Here is a 20525-nt window from a genome sequence, read left to right on the forward strand (position 1 = left end):
CATAAGCCCGGTAGTCTTGCCTATTAGGGAAATAAAACTTATAAAGGATGCTTACTTCAATTACGTTTGAATAGTTGGTAGCAGCATGTTGTGGGCATGGGCGTTAGAAACGGAGAGTAAACCTCTGTCCTATGACACTATTAGGTGTCGATGTACGGTAGCTACGTACGGTAGTACATCTTAGTATTCCTTTTGGATGACCAAAAATCCAGATCATGCAACTTAACTGTATGTTTGGTCATCTCCCAGAGTAGGATGACAACTTAACTGTATATTATGGGATTGAAATCCCTATGTATCTCACCAGGTTTCCCCAAACCTGACCCACTCAGTTTGCATGCGTCACAGGTATCAAGATTAGGCTACTGGAACTTGATTAGGATGTTGAGTGATTAAGAGACAGCCTGCAATAGAGTTCCGGACCATTAGGGTCTTTACGCTGTAAATTATGTATTTGTATTGATTATGACATCCTTAGGGTTTTATTAAATTGAGACAATCACTTGTACTCAAAATGTTTCATATATACTGGGACTTTCCGCAACAATGACAAAATGAAATTGAAAGCTTAAAGAAAAAGTTTTAATTAGTTATGAAAATTAGAGGATGTCACGGTTGGTATCATAATATTAGTTTAAACGAACTAGGAATAAGGATTTATTTCTAGACTTAAACTTAGAATGCTAAGCAATGATGGTGAGATAGGTGTCTAGAACATCTTAGGTTGTATACCTAAATAGACATAGACACAAGAATAATTTAGGGTAAATGCCTTAAATAACATAATATGCTAAATAAGAAATTATTATATAGCATAGCTTAGGTTGAATACCTCACTTGCTATAATCTACCATGGCATACTTTAGGAAGAGATGTGTTATATGCTAACTGATATATAACATACCATGCCTTAGGTGCTTACCTGAATTGTTATTGACAGAAATTTAAGGTCTATTGCCGACCTTGAAGGTAAGAAAGGAAATTTTATGTGTTCAGGATTCTAAACAATACTTACTGTATTAGAACTAACATGTAACTTTTTGGGGAAATAAAGAGGATCTACACATCTAAAAATAATAATAAAATCTTCCTTATCATAATAAAATCGCCTCTTGGTACGCTGAACGCCTGGTTTGGTGTATAGAAAGTCATGGTGAGAACACGGAGCGGATTGGGGAATAATAATGGAAACCGACAGCCAGAGCCTCGTATGATCAAGCGGGCACCGGAAGTCATGCCAGTAGCTGAACCAATGTAACATCCTCCTCTGGCACGTATCACAATATTGTCCGCTTTGGGCTCCCGACGCGAAAACTTCCCAGGGGGTCACCCAACCTTGGATTGCTCTCGCCCGGGAATACTTAACTGCATACTTCTTATGGGATCTATTGCCCTCACGGCTTTAAAACGCGTTGTGACAAGAAAGGTATCCACACCCCCTTATAAGGAAATGTTTCGTTCTCCTTCCAAACCGGTGTGGGATGACATACGATAAAATTGGAACAATACAGAGAAGGTTAGCATGACCCCTGCGCGAGGATGACACGCACAAATCGATAAATGGTATCAGAGTTGGGGCACGGGTCGATGTGTTTGACGGGGATGTCGAACCCTATAATGGGAGGTGAAGGTGGGTTGCACCTGATCCCACATCGGTTTGGAAGGAGAATGAAGAATTTCCTTATAAGGGGTGTAGATACCTTCCTTGTCACAACACGTTTTAAATTCGTGAGGGCAGCAGATACCATAAGAACTCTGCAGTTAAGCGTGTCCGGGCGAGAGCAATCCAGGGATGGGTGACCCCCTGGGAAGTTTTAGCGTCGAGAGCCCAAAGTGGACAATATTGTGATACGTGCCAGAGGGGGATGTTACAACCCGTCACAATGGCAGGAGTCCAAGTTGGGATCCGGGCAATGCTAGCAGAGGAAATCAAACAACTACTCCAAGAAGATAGGAAATAAGTCACTGCACCGGTTATCGAACCTGTGTTAAATAAAGATTAGTTTGAAGAGGGACATTATAGTAGGACCGTAGATCAGACCGAAGCATGAAGGGTTAGGAAGGACAACACCGAAGAAGGGGTTGAAAGAAATGGATGCATTTATGAGGAATTCATAGCATCCCGACCCCCAAATATTTTTGGAGAACCAACACCAATAATAATTATGGAATGGACCCATGGAATGAAAATGGGCTACAAGTGTGGAAGAATTGGTCATTATTCCAACAACTGTATGTTCAACAACAGGATATGTTACGCATGTGGAGGTAATGGGCATATTTCACATGATTGCCCAAGAAAGAAAGAAACTGCACATGCATTGCGGATGACTCTCAGGACTGGAAAGGAGGAAGCAAACATCGCTTCAGGGGGTAAATAAAAGGAAGTTGCTTATCCAGAAAGTTCGAGACATAGAGTGGTCGTTCCACCTAGATAATATTGTAGTATGTAGCGTGATATAAGAGGCAAGTGGTATAATAAGCTTTGAATATGATTGTAATCATTTCAGAAGTTATAAAAATCTCTAATTATGTTATACTACTTAATGTGTTAAATTGCTATGTGATTTCGTTCTTGTATGGTGACTTGGAAAACTGCTAGATAATTCTTGGAACGATTATGAGTAGGTGTGAAAGGTAGTAGAGGCCTATACTACCGGAAGCACAGGACTAGCACTTGGATCAGGACGAGTCGCAAGGTTACCAAGAAGCTAGTATCTGAGTCAAGTTTATACATTCCCATCATTACGTTTGTTACGGTAATGACTAAGGAGACAATTTTCATTCAGAACATGATGGTCATAAAGAACCGATTCTGAATAGTATAAATCTGCGAAGTAAGTCGATTGGTTTCGAGAACCATGTCTAATATAGTAACCAACCTTAGTAGACAAAACGGAGGAGGAGATCAAGGTAATTGACAAAAAGATTGCATCTTTCGTTAGAAAAAACCAAGCACCTGGTAGCTAGAAGTGCTACTTTCTATAATGTGGTTGTACCACATTAGAACATGAAGGAAGGTATCTTTAGTAATAAGAGTTTTAGAGACAAGAGTTTAGTTCAACATGCATCGCATGCACCACACAATAGAGGCTTATTAGAAGGTGACCAATCAGTCTGTTACTACAGCTAAAGTAAAGAACTCATCTTAGGTCGAGTCTAAAGCACAATTCGAGAAGGAGTAGGAGCCTCTAATAAAGATCGAATCTATGACTCGAAGATCTGGAATGAATGCCCAATAAAGAATTAAGATACAGGTGCAAGTTGAGCACCGCTAGTAGAAGTCCAAAAGTTTGATACTCATTGGGCAAATTGCAAAAAAATTGTGATTTTTATAGATGGGATACGCATAAGGACGTTAGTAGTACGTCGGTATTCAGTAACCTTAATTATGATCAAGAAGATCATGACAAGGTTAATTGTCTTAGAATGGGGGGAAGAGAAAATATTGAGTTCAACAACCATCATTGCTACTAATATTACGACCCTCATATGCCATTTGGTATGCATATACATTGGTAGAACAATCTAAACGCTTGTCATAATCTTGATCGGACTACGTTTGTGTCTCACGAGAAGATCACTTGTTATAAGCACAAGAAGCGATACTACATTGAAAGTATTACAGTCATCCTGACAATCAAGAATTTCTTTCAAGCAGAAAGAAAAAGTACCAATCGTAGAGACAAAGCCAACCTGGGCTTTGATTGGTTGTATGTGGCTGAAAAGCGAGGGTCCGAACCTAAGTTGAGGAGACCCAAAGTGCGAAGGCAACTCGACTACAGATTCAACGTTAAGATCCGGAGAAGTTACAGCACCAGAAGCTAAGAAAAGAGTTATCAGCTTTAATAATTATTTTGATAGAATTGGCATTTTTCTTAGAAAGTAAGGAAAAGACATTAAATATCATGAGGAAACTTGAAACCCTTACCTGCTCCAATAGGTAAACGGAATGATCTCATCGTAGATATTAACATCTAATATTACACGATTGTGTAGAAACCACGATATGTTGTGAGTCAGAATTGACCAAATGATAAGAGTATACCTTCCTAGGTATCAAGTATGTAAGGAATTAGTCCATATAGGATGTTTTTGTAGATTCGTTATCAAGAATAACTTGAGATATATGGATCTGAGTCCTTTCTAAAAAAATATTTATGTTAGTGATAACGTGAAAACAATATGGACTGGCAAAGTCGAAACCCAAAAAGGGGGCACGTAACAGTTAAATTCGTGAACCTTGACATTTTTTGAAAATGAGAAATGGTTATGAGAGATACTCTATGTAGTTAGGGAACTTAAGTACAACCCTAATTAATAGAGTTAAAGGATATGGATTTAGGTCGGTAGGTTGTTAAGCTGTCATAAAGGAACCTAAAATAGTATTTTGTGTTTAGCGCAAAAGAATCAAATAGAATAGTGCCGTGTGCAAACAAGTACTAAGGAAACTCCTTGCTTGAGGATTGAGAGGGGGCTTGGGAATCACTATTCAACGATGTTTTGCTGATGATTTCGGGACGTAATCATCCTAAGGGGGGGGGGGATAATTATAACGCCCACAAACCTCGGGCTAGACATTTAAGATATAATAGATAATAATTATAATATAAATCCTCGATTAGGATCATCTTTAGTTATGTGTGTTCCAAACTACATATTATAAATCCATTTTAGTAATTTATCGATAAGCGGCGAAATGATAATCTTGATAGAAGATTATTTAAGACAAATAATTAATAGATGCCATTTTATGCATCTTTTAAGGTAGTTTTTATTAGCATTTAGCATCACATTTTACATATTTTCATGTCATTAGTTTAAATAATGTTCAGCTCATGTCTTTTGTCAGAATTCCGGTACTGCTAGAGTTTTTTGTGTCGTTTTCAGATATTTCGAGTGAAGCGGTACTTTGGGAGCAGTTGGATGCATATTTGGAGCCTAAATAGAGTTGGAACTGAAGAAGGATGTTGATGAATGACTTGCAATGCTTAAACTAAAGAATCGCGACCGAAAAGGCAAAAATGTGATCACATTTTTGGACATCTGCGATCGAATTTGTTGATCGAGGATTTGCAAGGTCGAAAAAGGCACCAGGAAGAAAAATCACAAAAAATGTGATCGTATTTCTTATTTATGCGCTCGCATTTCCTTGACGCAACTCAAAATATGGCGAAAATAGCATTGTACTTCATTAACTGACAATCCTTGAGAAATCACCAAAAATGTGGTCATATTTTTGGTATATGCTATCACATTTTCTGCTATCTTGTTCCGGAAGCTTCTAAATTGCATATAAATACAACCCTCCTGATCAGATTAGAAGGTTAGACGATTCCAGACGACGAAAAACCATTCTAATGGCGGTTTCTGATACTTTTCAGCAATTTCTGAAGATCTGAAGGATGTGAATCATCTCCTACATTTAGTTTAGAAAGATTAATCAGTTAGTTTATCTTTTTATTAGTTATAATTCGTTTTTGGCCTCGTCTCGCTAAAACCCTAGATTTCAGTTTTGCATTAAACTAGTACTTTTCATGTGATCAGTTATAAGATTTGGTTTTTATTGTGTGCTTCTATCTAGTTGTTTCAGTTTTGAACTTAATGAATGTTTGATTTTTAATTATTGTTAGTCTGATCACCTAGCTAGGATTTTATCATTCCAGTTAATCAATTAATAGAATCCGTAATTGTTCTTGTCAACTGGTAATAACTAACAAATATCAGATTGGTTCCGTGTTAATGATTTAACTCTGATACAAACTGAAGTTTTATATATTTACACTTCTGAGCTTTTGAGAAATATTGGGTATTGTTGGGAATTTTATACAGAACTTAATGCAACTTTTCTGATCTTAATTAAGAGCTTGTTTAATTAGACACTAAAAAGTTAGGGTTAACTAAAGAGCTTGTTTTAGTTAACTGAACTAGGTAAAAGAGATTATACTAGAGTTTGTTAGTTTTTCTCAGTACTAGCTTAGATATAACGTATTTGGAATAACCAGATCTTGGCTGATTGCATGATTAGGAAAGTCGCAGCAGAACTGGATTCGTTTTTATTACTGATTTTATTTAGTATATTTCACTGCAATTTTTAGTTTTAATTTTAAACCAAAAATCACCCTTTTTATATTTTATGTTTTGACTATTATGTGCTTTACGCAAAGAGGCATTGACCATTAGGCTGTGTTCCTGAGGATTCGACCCTGCTCCCTATGCTACCCATTTGTGCAACCAACAGTGATAATTTATTTTCTTAAATCGTGCATGACAGCGGGTTAAACAAATTGGCGATGTTGTCGGGTATACATTGCTTTTATTAGTTTGTATGGCAAGAACTTTCCGTACATATACACCTCTAGTTTTTTATCCAGAAATTAAGAAAACTGCAAAAAAAACTGAAAAAAGAAGCAGCAAAATGAAAATATCAGTTGGTTTCTTTGGTTCATCATCATCATGCCTACCTCCAGAAATCACCTCACCACAAGGCAATCCCTTGTGGAACGAACCAGAAATTACTGTTTCATCATTCTCGAAAGTACCCTCATCTTCTCCTTCTAACAACCCCTATAAAACATACTCCCCAACACCCTCGGTTAAATCCGAGAAAACAGACTCTTCTGAAACCCAATCTTTAAAATATGAAACACCAAAACCTTTAGAACCCAACTCCCCAAAATCACCCATGAGTGGAGAAGAAGAAGAAAAGACTCTCTGCATCACTTTTCCAGAAGCTCAGAATTTCTAGCTTAAATCTGGTCTAATACATCTTCTTCCTACATTCAGAGGCTTAGAAAACGAAGACCCAAACAAATTCCTTAAGGAAATTCATGTGGTATGTTCTGGAATGAAGCCACATTCGATAATTGAAGACCAAATAAAGCTAAGGGACTCGACCCTGCTTCCCTGTGCTGCCCATTAGTGCAACCAACAGGTATAATTTATTTTCTTAAATCATGAGCAACAACGGGTTAAACAATAATCTTGACAGAAAATGTAGGAGTTGCGATACGAATCTCTTACACATGAAGCAATCTCAAAACTGACTTCGTATGCAGAGGGTATGGAATTCTAAAGTTTCTCGATCAGCCATTGTATCATAAATAGTGAATCGGAGATAGGCTGCGTATTAGCCTAAGTAAGCTAAAAGTAAGTCGTAGGAATCATAAAAGTGAAGTCGTGCATATAAAGAACGCCCAAATCTGACTTCGTAAGAGGAAGTTATGACTTTTCAAAGTTTCAGTGCAACAGTGTGCAACACTGATACCGAAATTTAGATTTTTTGGTTGTTAGGAAAAACAATCTAAACGAGAATTGAAGGTCTCGTTCATACATATCCGTTGATATAAAGAAAGTTGAGAACATAAATCATATGAGAGAGTTATGATTCTTACACAGACTTTAATAGTCTAAGTCTGTAAGAAATATAACTTTAAAAATAAAGTCAAAATTAGCCAAAGAAGTCTAAATGAAAGTTGTAGATCTTGTCAATAGCTACGCGTGGATATAAAACCCGTCGAAAACGGAGCTAGTTTGAAGAAGATATGAATTTTTAAAGGTTTTATAAAAAAAATCATGCATAGCCACGCGCACAGACAAGATGTGCGGGGAGCATCTGACACACCATAAGAACTCACCACGTGTCACCATGGAGATGCTACCACGTCACCCTCTTCCGACTAGGTACGCGGCGCGCAGGTCATTTTGCACTATATATAGCTGCTTTCAGCTCACTTGATTCCTTACCTCTTCCAACTATTCTCTCTCGATTTTTTATCTTTTAGCCCAAGATTTCTTTAGTTTTTAAGTTCCCAGCTACCTTAGCGAAGCCCTGCGGTTTTAGATAGCCGGTGAATAGAAGCTCCCGTATCAGAGTTCTGCCCGTATAATCCCCGATTTTCACTAGATTATTCTGTAAGTTAAGCTACGCTTATTTTATTTAAGTGTAACTTTTAATTATAGTCATAGCCATTGTTATGAACCTGTAATTAAGATTTATCAGTGATTCCAAGTCATTATACTGATTTATCTACTTACATGAGTCTCCAGCTCAATCTCTCTCTTCCGGGCATTTGCCTGGAGCTCGACAAATGTCCGGTATGACGAGCTCGCCACGAACTCACGGATATCCCTCCTCGGTATGCTCAAGTACCGGCTCATACGTGCCTGCTCAGTCGACACGTGCTCAGGGTAAAACAACGCCCTCTCATGAAACATCCTCGTAATCACCGTCACAGACTCAGTTCCCTGCTTGAGGGATAAGAACTCCTGGGCTAGACGTTCCCTCTCCACAGGGGGAACATACTCATCTCGAAACATCGTGGTGAACCTCTCCTAGGTCACCGTAGTAAGCTCTGCCGTAGTGAAGTCTGCCGTCACAAACTTCCACCAGTCCTTCGCTCCCAAGCGAAGCTGGTTCAGCGCAAACCGAACCCTCAGATGCTCCGGACACGAGCAGGTGTAGAAGCATCCCTCGATATCAGAAATCCACCTCATCGCAGCAATCGGGTCCTGCGTCCCATCAAACTCTGGTGGATTCGTGTTGCTGAACTCTCGGTACAGCAACGAGTCACCCCCCTGCGGCCTGGCAGCAGCGACAGCTGCGGTGGCCGCAGCAACAGCAGCCTCAGTAAGAGCAGCGTACCGCTCATCAAAAGTCTCGATCAGCATGGTCTTGATAGACCCGAACATCTCTGGTATCTCAGCTCGAATGGCCGCAGCCACCTCCTCGTGAATCAACCTACGAATCTCCTCATCGCTGGTACCACTGGTACCACTGCCTCCTGGGTGGTGGCGCGTCCCAACCATGATGTCTCTGAAATACAACACAAAAGAATCAGAGACTCGTTCGAGTATACTCGTTCGAGTATACTCGCACTCGATACTCAACCCTACTTGTTCTTTAGTACCCTGAGGATTCTTACTTGGACTACTCACCGATCCGGTGTTTCCAGTAGTACGGGCCCTTATACTACCTTCCACAACGCATCGGTATTCACCCCAAGTCCTCCTCCTAGGATCCCAGATCACAAGTACTCTATATCTCACTAAACTCAGGCTACTCTCTAGTAGACCACTCATAAGTTCCTCGTTGCTACCTACTTACTCTCGAAGTATCTCATAGTAGCAGTAACTCCTAGGCTAAGGCATCACAAATCAGGCCCACTCTATTCCTAACCATGAATACCTAGCCTACTCTAGCATGCAGAACATATCACATAATATCTCATAACACATAATGTAAGGGTATTTTGGGAAATCACCGTTCGGGCACTGGCTGATCGTACACACTGCTCCGTTCCGCTTTTCTCAAAAGTCCTTTACTCTTTTGGAAAAATTGTTTCTTTTATGAAAAATTCTCTCAAATCCTCAGTTTGAGTTCAGATACGCCCGGAGGTGTATCCGAGTCTCTCAAACCAAGGCTCTGATACCAACTTGTAACGACGTAAATTTCCAAAACAATTTTCCATTTTAAAAACATACTCTCATTCATAAAATATCATGGTAATCCAATGTAACACATGTTATCTCAATAAACAAATCCCAAGATCCTCAAATACATAAATCCTCTCAGTGTGTACGGATCATGCCGGCGCCTTCCCGCGATCCTCGCTAGTACCTGAAACACATAACACAACAACTGTAAGCATAAATTCTTAGTGAGTTCCCCAAAAATACCACATACAACACATAAGCCACTCGAGGCTATAACTCGGTATGACCCTCCGGTCAATGTGTCTCAGCGGAACCCTCCAGTCCCGTAGCTCGTTGGACCCTCCAGTCCGGTCTAGCTCGTTGGACCCTCTGGTCCGGTCTAAATCGTTGGACCCTCTGGTCCGGTCTAAATCGTAGGACCCTCTGGTCCGGTCTATATAACACATAGCATACATATATCACAATGCACATAAACTCAAACATACACATAACACAAAAGACCCTCCGGTCTGCACATAGTTACCACTCTAGGTAATGTATAGTGAGAAGACTCACCTCAATGAAGTCGGATAAACTCTCGTGCTCAACGTCCCGACTTAGCCTCCTCCTATTATTCAGATAACATCCCCGATCAATATTCACTCATGATCTCATCTCTACAGATTGGGTAGAAGGCCATTATACCCTTCCCTGAACTCTCCTGAATCAGTCTTGACCAGAACCCTAAAGTCAACGAAATTCAACGGTCAACTTTGACCCGACTCGTCGAGTGCACAAGGGCGACTCGGCGAGTCCATGCGGGTCCTCTGAATCCTTTCAGCCTCTCTTGGCTCGTCGAGTCATCCTTCCACTCGACGGGTTACACCTGTCACGAATCGCGGGGGAACCCCGACTCGACTCGTCGAGTCCACTTATGGACTCGGCGAGTTGCCTCCATGTTCATCCTCAAATGACTTCCTAAGGTCAGATCTGCTTCCCTAACTATCAGATCTACCCTTAAATGTTCAAATGTCACGTAAAGGTGCAACCTTTACGTGCATGCAACCCACAACAAGTCATAAATGGAGAAATAACTCTAAAAATGGCAACCTAGTCCCCAATCTTTCATTTGCTTGCATAAAGCTGAGGGATAGTGACTCTCTGGACCTCTCATGGTCCAGATCTGATGCTATTAACACAAAGGGGGCCTCATACTCACTAGATCTTACATAAAATGGAGGTAAAAACCCTAAAATCATGAAATCTATCATATCAACACGAAATAGAAGGGATTATACCTCCAGAGATGAACTCTCAAGATGATTAGCCCAGATCCAAGCTCCCTTCACGCTCTAGATGGGTGTTTCCTTCTTCCTTCTAGCAAAACTACACCAAAAGTGATGTATTAGCCTCTTCTTGCTCTCAACTCTCTCACTGCTCTCTCTAGGGTTTCTCTGGGGTGCATTGGCCGCAAATGGAGGCCATAAAGGCCTTTAAATAGGGCATAGGCTCGGGGATTTAGGGTTTCACTTTACAGCGCGGACTCGCCGAGTCCACGTATCTACTCGTCGATTCCGGTCATTAATCCAATCAAGAACTCGCGATCCTACTCGGCGAGTCTGAGCGTCTACTCGCCGAGTCCCTCCATAAAACCCAAAATAAATAACTAAAATAAGATACCTAGGAATCCGGATGTTATAATTCTCCCCCACTAGAATCAGACTTCGCCCTCGAAGTCTTTCCCCGCAAACAACTCTGGATGTTGCTCCCGCATCTCCAACTCCGGCTCCCAAGTCAGCTCGGACCCTCTCCGATGTTGCCACTGGACCTGAACCAGGGGCACCTCCTTGTTCCTCAGAACCTTGATCTTCCGATCCAAAATCGCGATCGGTTTCTCAACATAATTCAACCTCGCATCTACCTGAATGTCCTCCAGCAGCACTACCGCTGACTCATCGGCTATACACTTCCTCAACTGAGACACATGGAAGGTATCATGAATCTGGCTCAACTCCGCAGGTAGCTCCAAACGATACACTACCCTGCCCACTCTCGCGGTCACTCTGAACGGACCGATGTACCGGGGCCCCAGCTTGCCCCTCTTCCTGAACCGAATCACTCCTTTCCAAGGAGACACCTTCAGGAGTACGAAGTCTCCCACCTGAACTCAAGCTCGGATCGTCGCCTATCCGCATAACTCTTCTGACGACTCTGAGCCGTCAATAACCTCTGTCTAACCTGTTGTATCTTCTCTGTCGTCTGAAGCACTATCTCGGTGCTACCCATCATACGCTGCCCTACCTCTCCCCAACAAATGGGAGTCCGACACCTCCTCCCATACAACAACTCGAAGGGAGGCATACCAATACTCGAATGGTGGCTATTGTTGTAGGAAAACTTAGCCAACGACAAGTACGTGTCCCAACTTCCCCCGAAGTCCAACACACATGCTCGAAGCATGTCCTCGAGTGTCTGAATCGTCCGCTCACTCTGTCCATCCGTCTGGGGGTGGTAGGCGGTACTGAAATGCAACCTCGTACCCAACTCCTCGTGGAACTTCTTCCAGAACCTGGAAGTGAAACGTACATCTCGATCTGACACAATCGAGATCGGCACCCCATGCCGCGATACCACCTCCCTCACATACAACTCTGCCAGCCTCTCAGCAGAAGAGCTCTCACTGATAGCAAGAAAAGGCGCGCTCTTCGTCAGCCGGTCGACGATCACCCAAATTGCATCGACACCTCGTGCGGTCCTCGGCAATTTGGTGATGAAATCCATAGAGATTTGTTCCCACTTCCATTGGGGAACCTCAAGTGGCTGCAACTTGCCATGCGGACAATGGTGCTCGACCTTAACCCTGCGACAGGTCAAGCACCTCTCAACAAACCATGCTACATCCCTCTTCATACAGGGCCACCAATAGTCCCTCTTCAGGTCCAAATACATCTTAGTGGCCCCGGGATGGATCGAGAACCTCGATCGGTGCGCCTCCTCCATCAAAGTGGTGCGCGTCCCGCCTGCATACGGCACCCAAATCCGACCCTGAAAGGTCATCAGCCCACGACTATCGGTAACAAACTCAGGTACCTGCCCAATCACCCGCTCTCTCTTGCGGTTCTCCGGTCTCACGGCCTCTGCCTGGGCCTCCCGAATGGTGTCCAACACCGGAGTCATCACTGTCAATCGCATACAACTGTCTCGAATCGGGGCACTCTCCGCCCTACGACTCAGCGCATCAGCTACAACATTAGCTTTGCCTGGGTGGTACAGGATCTCACAATCGTAATCCTTTACCACATCCAACCATCTCCTCTGGCGCATATTCAGGTTGGGCTGATCCATCAGATACTTCAAACTCTTGTGGTCCGTGTATATGGTACACCGAACCCCATACAGGTAATGACGCCAGATCTTGAGGGCGAACACCACTGCCCCCAACTCCAGATCGTGGGTGGGATACCTCGTCTCATGAGGCTTCAGCTGCCTCGGTGCATACGCTATCACATGCCCTCTCTGCATAAGCACCGCACCCAACCCCAATATCGATGCGTCGTAGTACACCACAAAATCCTCCATTCCCTCTGGAAGGAATAACACCGGGGCTTCGCACAACTCTGGCGAAGAGTCTCAAACGAGGCCTGCTGCTCAGGACCCCACGAAAAAGTAACGCCCTTCCGGTTCAACCTGGTGAGAGGCACGGCGATCTTGGAGAAATCTTTAATAAATCTCCTATAATAGCCGGCCAACCCCAGAAAACTCCTGATCTCGGTGGGGGATCTCGGCACCTCCCAACTCATCACCGCCTCAATCTTGGCCGGATCTACCAATATCCCATTTTGATTAACGAGATGTCCCAGGAACTGGACCTCTCGTAACCAGAAATCACACTTGGAGAATTTGGCGTAAAGCCTCTCCGATCTCAGAACTCCGAGGATCTCCCTCTAATGCTCCTCATGCTGCTCTCTGGATCTCGAATACACCAATATGTCATTGATGAACACGATCACCGATCGATCCAACATCAGCCTACACACCCTGTTCATGAGATCCATGAACGCTGCCGGTGCATTGGTGAGCCCGAAAGGCATCACCACGAACTCGTAATGCCCGTAACGAGTCCTGAACGCCGTCTTCTGGACATCCTCATCACGCACTCTCATCTGATGATATCCACACCTCAGATCAATCTTGGAGAACCAAGACGCTCCCTGCAACTGGTCAAACAGATCATCAATCCTCGGCAGTGGGTAACGGTTCTTGATCGTTAACTTGTTCAACTCCCGGTAATCAATGCACATCCGGTGTGAACCATCCTTTTTCTTGACAAAAAGGATCGGCGCTCCCCACGGCGAGCTACTCGGTCTGATAAATCCCTTCCCCAACAACTCCTGAAGCTATGAGGATAACTCCTGCATCTCTGGTGGCGCAAGGCGATAGGGCGTCTTGGCGATAGGCGCCGCTCCCGGAACCAAATCGATGCGAAACTCCACCTGCCTCTCGGGAGGCACACCCGGCAACTCCTCAGGGAAAACGTCAGGGAACTCACGCACTATCGGCACATCATCAACAGAACTAGGCCTCTCCGCTGCTACTCGTGTGTCCATCACGTAGGCCACAAACCCACTACAGCCCTGCTGTAGACTCTGCCTCGCTCTAGCAGCCGAACAGAATGCTGACCCTGAACGGGTACCCTCGCCGTACACCGTAAGAACTCCCCCACTAGGGTCTCGTATGGTCACCAACTGTCGCTCGCAGTCGATAACCGCTCCAAACCTGCTCAACCAGACCATACCCACGATGACACATACATCTCCCATCGCAATCGGGACCAAATCAATCGGAAACTCAACGCCGAAGATCTCGAGTACACATCCTCGGATCACATCAGTAGCATACACCGCTCGCTCGTCGGCTATAGAAACTCGTAGAGGTCGACTCAACGCCTCTCGCTGAACACTGATGTGCTGACTAAATGCTAATGACACGAAAGATCGACTCGCACCCGAGTCGAATAACACCAACGCAGGTACAGAACTCACAAGAAAAGTACCTAAGCATAACACAATATAAGCACAAAATCTCAAACTCAAAATAGGTAAGTAAAAGAATACATCCGGCCACGACATCGGGCGCTGCGCGGACCTCCTCCGCTGTCAACTGGAAGGCTCTCCCGCGAGCCTTCGGTGCCTCGGCCTTCGCTGGCCGGACCTCGATAGCTCTAGCAGCAAGTGTAGACCCCTGTGCTGATCCCTGTAGTAGCTGAGGGCACTCGGCCTTCCGATGGCCGGTCTGGTTGCAATGAAAGCAAACCGAGAATCCCTTGGGGCAATCCCTCGCGAAATGCCCCTCCTTCCCACACTTGTAACACACCCCAGCTCTGCACACCCCCTCGTGATTCTTGCCGCACTTCCCACAAGTGCGGCCCTTAGGACCCCCAGATCTCGAATCAGCGGGCTTTGCCCGCTTGGCTGCCGGTTGCGCATGTGCCGGTCGCCTGTCCCTCCTCTGAGACTCGGCCTCCTCCCTGACCTGAGTCTCCAGCTCAATCTCTCTCTTCCGGGCATTTGCCTGGAGCTCGGCAAATGTCCGTTATGACGAGTTCGCCACGAACCCACGGATATCCCTCCTTAGTATGCTCAAGTACCGGCTCATACGTGCCTGCTCAGTCGACACGTGCTCAGGGCAAAACAACGCCCTCTCATGAAACATCCTCGTAATCACCGTCACAGACTCAGTTCCCTGCTTGAGGGATAAGAACTCCTGGGCTAGACGTTCCCTCTCCACAGGGGGAACATAGTCATCTCGAAACATCGTGGTGAACCTCTCACAGGTCACCGCAGTAAGCTCTGCCATAGTGAAGTCTGCCGTCACAAACTTCCACCAGTCCTTCGCTCCCAAGCGAAGCTGGTTCAGCGCAAACCGAACCCTCAGATGCTCCGGACACGAGCAGGTGTAGAAGCATCCCTCGATATCAGAAATCCACCTCATCGCAGCAATCGGGTCCTGCGTCCCATCAAACTCTGGTGGATTCGTGTTGCTAAACTCTCGGTACAGCAACGAGTCACCCCCCTGCGGCCTGGCAGCAGCGACAGCTGCGGTGGCCGCAGCAACAACAGCCTCAGTAAGAGCAGCGTACCGCTCATCAAAAGTCTCGATCAGCATGGTCTTGATAGACCCGAACATCTCTGGTATCTCAGCTCGAATAGCCGCAACCACATCCTCGTGAATCAACCTACGAATCTCCTCATCGCTGGTACCACTGGTACCACTGCCTCCTGGGTGGTGGCGCGTCCCAACCATGATGTCTCTGAAATACAACACAAAAGAATCAGAGACTCGTTCGAGTATACTCGCACTCGATACTCAACCCTACTTGTTCTTTAGTACCCTGAGGATTCTTACTTGGACTGCTCACCGATCCGGTGTTTCCAGTAGTACGGGCCCTTATACTACCTTCCACAACGCATCGGTATTCACCCCAAGTCCTCCTCCTAGGATCCCAGATCACAAGTACTCTATATTTCACTAAACTCAGGCTACTCTCTGGTAGACCACTCATAAGTTCCTCGTTGCTACCTACTTACTCTCGAAGTATCTCATAGTAGCAGTAACTCCAAGGCTAAGGCATCACAAATCAGGCCCACTCTAGTCCTAACCATGAATACCTAGCCTACTCTAGCATGCATAACATATCACATAATATCTCATAACACATAATGTAAGGGTATTTTTGGAAATCACCGTTCGGGCGCTGGCTGATCGTACACACTGCTCCGTTCCGCTTTTCTCAAAAGTCCTTTACTCTTTTGGAAAAATAGTTTCTTTTATGAAAAATTCTCTCAAATCCTCAGTTTGAGTTCAGATACGCCCGGAGATGTATCCGAGTCTCTCAAACCAAGGCTCTGATACCAACTTGTAACGACGTAAATTTCCAAAACAATTTTTCATTTTAAAAACATACTCTCATTCATAAAATATCATGGTAATCCAATGTAACACATGTTATCTCAATAAACAAATCCCAAGATCCTCAAATACATAAATCCTCTCAGTGTGTACGGATCATGCCGGCGCCTTCCCGCGATCCTCGCTAGTACCTGAAACACATAACACAACAACTGTAAGCATAAATGCTTAGTGAGTTCCCCAAAAATACCACATACAACACATAAGCCACTCGAGGCTATAACTCGGTATGACCCTCCGGTCAATGTGTCTCAGCGGAACCCTCCAGTCCCGTAGCTCGTTGGACCCTCCAGTCCGGTCTAGCTCGTTGGACCCTCTGGTCCGGTCTAAATCGTTGGACCCTCTGGTCCGGTCTAAATCGTAGGACCCTCTGGTCCGGTCTATATAACACATAACATACATATATCACAATGCACATAAACTCAAACATACACATAACACAAAAGACCCTTCGGTCTGCACATAGTTACCACTCTAGGTAATGTATAGTGAGAAGACTCACCTCAATGAAGTCGGATAAAATCTCGTGCTCAACGTCCCGACTTAGCCTCCTCCTATTATTCAGATAACATCCACGATCAATATTCACTCATGATCTCATCTCTACAGATTGGGTAGAAGGGCATTCTACCCTTCCCTGAACTCTCCTGAATCAGTCTTGACCAGAACCCTCAAGTCAACGAAAGTCAACGGTCAACTTTGGCCCGACTCGTCGAGTGTACAAGGGCGACTCGGCGAGTCCATGCGGGTCCTCTGAATCCTTTCAGCCTCTCTTGGCTCGTCGAGTCATCCTTCCACTCGACGGGTTACACCTGTCACGAATCGCGGGGCAACCCCGACTCGACTCGTCGAGTCCACTTATGGACTCGGCGAGTTGCCTCCATGTTCATTCTCAAATGACCTCCTAAGGTCAGATCTGCTTCCCTAACTATCAGATCTACCCTTAAATGTTCAAATGTCACGTAAAGGTGCAACCTTTACGTTCATGCAACCCACAACAAGTCATAAATGGAGAAATAACTCTAAAAATGGCAACCTAGTCCCCAATCTTTCATTTGCTTGCATAAAGCTGAGGGATAGTGACTCTCTGGACCTCTCATGGTCCAGATCTGATGCTATTAACACAAAGGGGGCCTCATACTCACTAGATCTTACATAAAATGGAGGTAAAAACCCTAAAATCATGAAATCTATCATATCAACACGAAATAGAAGGGATTATACCTCCAGAGATGAACTCTCAAGATGATTAGCCCAGATCCAAGCTCCCTTCACGCTCTAGATGGGTGTTTCCTTCTTCTTTCTAGCAAAACTACACCAAAAGTGATGTATTAGCTTCTTCTTGCTCTCAACTCTCTCACTGCTCTCTCTAGGGTTTCTCTGGGGTGCATTGGCCGCAAATGGAGGCCATAAAGGCCTTTAAATAGGGCACAGGCCCGGGGATTTAGGGTTTCACTTTACAGCGCGGACTCGCTGAGTCCACGTATCTACTCGTCGAGTCCGGTCATTAATCCAATCAAGAACTCGCGATCCTACTCGGCGAGTCTGAGCGTCTACTCGTCGAGTCCCTCCATAAAACCCAAAATAAATAACTAAAATAAGATACCTGGGAATCCGGATGTTACATATACCAAACAAACCATACCTCCAATATGCTCATACCTGGTTATTCCTTATTTGATAGATCTTGATGTAGATATTGAGATTATTGAGGAATCTAGACTATAGTTATTATAGTCACAAGGATTATGAAACTAGACTAAGGCTTAGTGCTTTATACATCTAGGTCTCTTTGGAAGTGCGATGCGAAGCGCTGCCAGTATCATCAGTGACCTATTTTATCAGGTGAGTGCATAGTCCCTTTCATGAACTAATTTTAATGCAAATATTTATTGAATGTATTAAATATATGTAAAGTTAATGATTATTGCCTAGAATATGTGGTAGAAATATATATGTTTATATACAAGGTGAAAACCAGCAATAGTTATATATGTGTTATAGTATATAGATAATATGATTACATAATAATAAATAATCGAAGTATTATAAAGAAAATACCTAATACTCTATGTTAATATTAGGATAGGGTTGCCTAAAATAGAATTGGTATTTCAAGGAAAGTTCATAAGCCCAGTAGTCTTGCCTATTAGGGAAATAAGACTTATAAAGGATGTTTGGTTTAGTTAAGTTTGAATAGTACGTAGCAACATGTTGTGGGCATGAGCTTTAGGAATGGAGAGTAGACCTCTGTCTTATGAAACTATTAGGTGTCGATGTACGGTAGCTCCGTACCGGAGTACAACTTAGTATTCCTTTTGGATGACCGGAAATGGTGGGTCTAAATCAAGCAACTTAATGGTATGTCTGGTCATCTCCTAGAGTAGGATGACAACACTTGACTATTCTAGGTGGTCTTGTGAATTACGTTGCTAGTGTAGGCTCATAACCTATAGACGTAGATGAAATGTAATACCCTATTCATCAAATTGCTCTGAAGGCTTTGGTGCCTTATGACTTACACCAACTATGGAAGACCCTAATTGTACAGTCAAACCCTTACCTTAAAACGGTTCCTCAGGGAGACAACTCTCCTTCATAATCGTGGACTAGGATATGTAAGGATCGACTAGGATGGGTATGTTTGGATAGAAGGTCTTATAGATATTTAAGTTTGAGGTATATCTATAATGTTTGGTATCAATTGGTTTTGTAGGTCTGATCATTAAGGAATATTATCATCAAAAAATAGTATGGGATTGAAATCCCTATGTATCACACTAGGTTTCCCCAAACCTAACCCACTCAGTTTGTATACATCACAAGTATCAAGATTAAGCTACTGGAACGTGATAGGATACTGAGTGATTAAGATTCAGCCTGCAATAGAGTTCAAGACCATTAAGTCTTTACGCTGTAACTTATGTATTCGTATTGATTATGATATCCTTAGAGTTTTATTAAATTGAGATCATCACTTGTACTCAAATTGTTTCAAATATATTGGGATTTTCCGCAACAATGACAAAATGAAATTGAAAGCATAAAGAAAAAGTTGTAAAGAAAAAGCGTAAAGATAAAGTGTGTCAACAAATAGGTATGAGTTTTGTGGAGTCAAGACTTATCTAGCAGAGTTCTCACTTAAAAGTTTCGAAAAATTAGTTCAAAAATTGTTTTATTTTTTCTTACGTGGTGTTTCGATATTCAATTTATTTTATTTTTACAATTGGCCTACAACCTACAGTGTCTTGCAATCTCCTAGTAATAGAAATTGTTACTACACTTACCACTATAGAACTTGTCGTTTTCGGACTTTCATTTTCCACATTCACAGAGCTATCAAATGTAAAGAATTTCATCATATCATGTAACATTTTCTATTTTTTTCAATATTTTTAGAAAATAAAAATAAAATATTTTGGGTTTTTTTATAATGCAGAAAAACATAAACATAAACAGAAAATATTTTTAGACTTCTTTTCTCAGATTTTTTATGCAATGCGTAAAATAATTAATATGCAGGAGAAATACTGAAAGCCTGAAAATTTCAACTAAACAACTAATTTTTTTTTAAATTTTAACCATAAAATGCAAAATTTTGACTAAACCCCCTCCCAAAAGCTTAAAATTAAGCATAATGCTTAGAGAGGAATTCACAGCTCAATAAAACAGATAAAAGTTTGTAGCTAGGAAAGAATGTACATGGTATATTGCAGAAAAAATATATTTTTGACGAAGATTTTGGCGAAAAAACTGAATTTCAGCGATTCGGAAGATCTTTTGATTTTCCCAAGCTTACTTGGAGATGCGGCTGACTTTTATTGAAAAAAAAGGGAAAAGTAAAAACTACACATGTTGCCTCCCAGAAAGCCACTCTTTTTTAAAGTCGTTGGCTCGACTTTGCCCAACCAGCTTTTCACTTGGTGAAAGTGGGGCTCTTCATCAGCTCATCTTTTTTTTTTCTTTAACTCCAAATCCCTTGAAATATGGCAAAAGTGTTGGATCTGGTAGTTATGCAACAGACTGAAAAATCTTTAGATTTTTATCAGATAAATCCATTTTTAGCTTTTGAATCTGTTTCTTTTTTTGGTACCCTTTGCAGAAATCATCTCCTACTCCCCAAGCTTGCATCTTTTCAGATC

General features: G+C 42.9%; 1 pseudogene; it reads left to right on the forward strand.

Moving 5' to 3' along the window:
- The first annotated feature begins 1457 nt into the window (after positions 1-1457).
- LOC145135191 (U6 spliceosomal RNA) lies at positions 1458-1575 on the forward strand (annotated as a pseudogene).
- Positions 1576-20525: the final 18950 nt, after the last annotated feature.

This window comes from Lactuca virosa, chromosome 8 (assembly GCF_052849685.1).
Source record: "Lactuca virosa cultivar CGN04683 chromosome 8, Lactuca_virosa_CGN04683_v6, whole genome shotgun sequence".
NCBI lineage: Eukaryota > Viridiplantae > Streptophyta > Magnoliopsida > Asterales > Asteraceae > Lactuca > Lactuca virosa.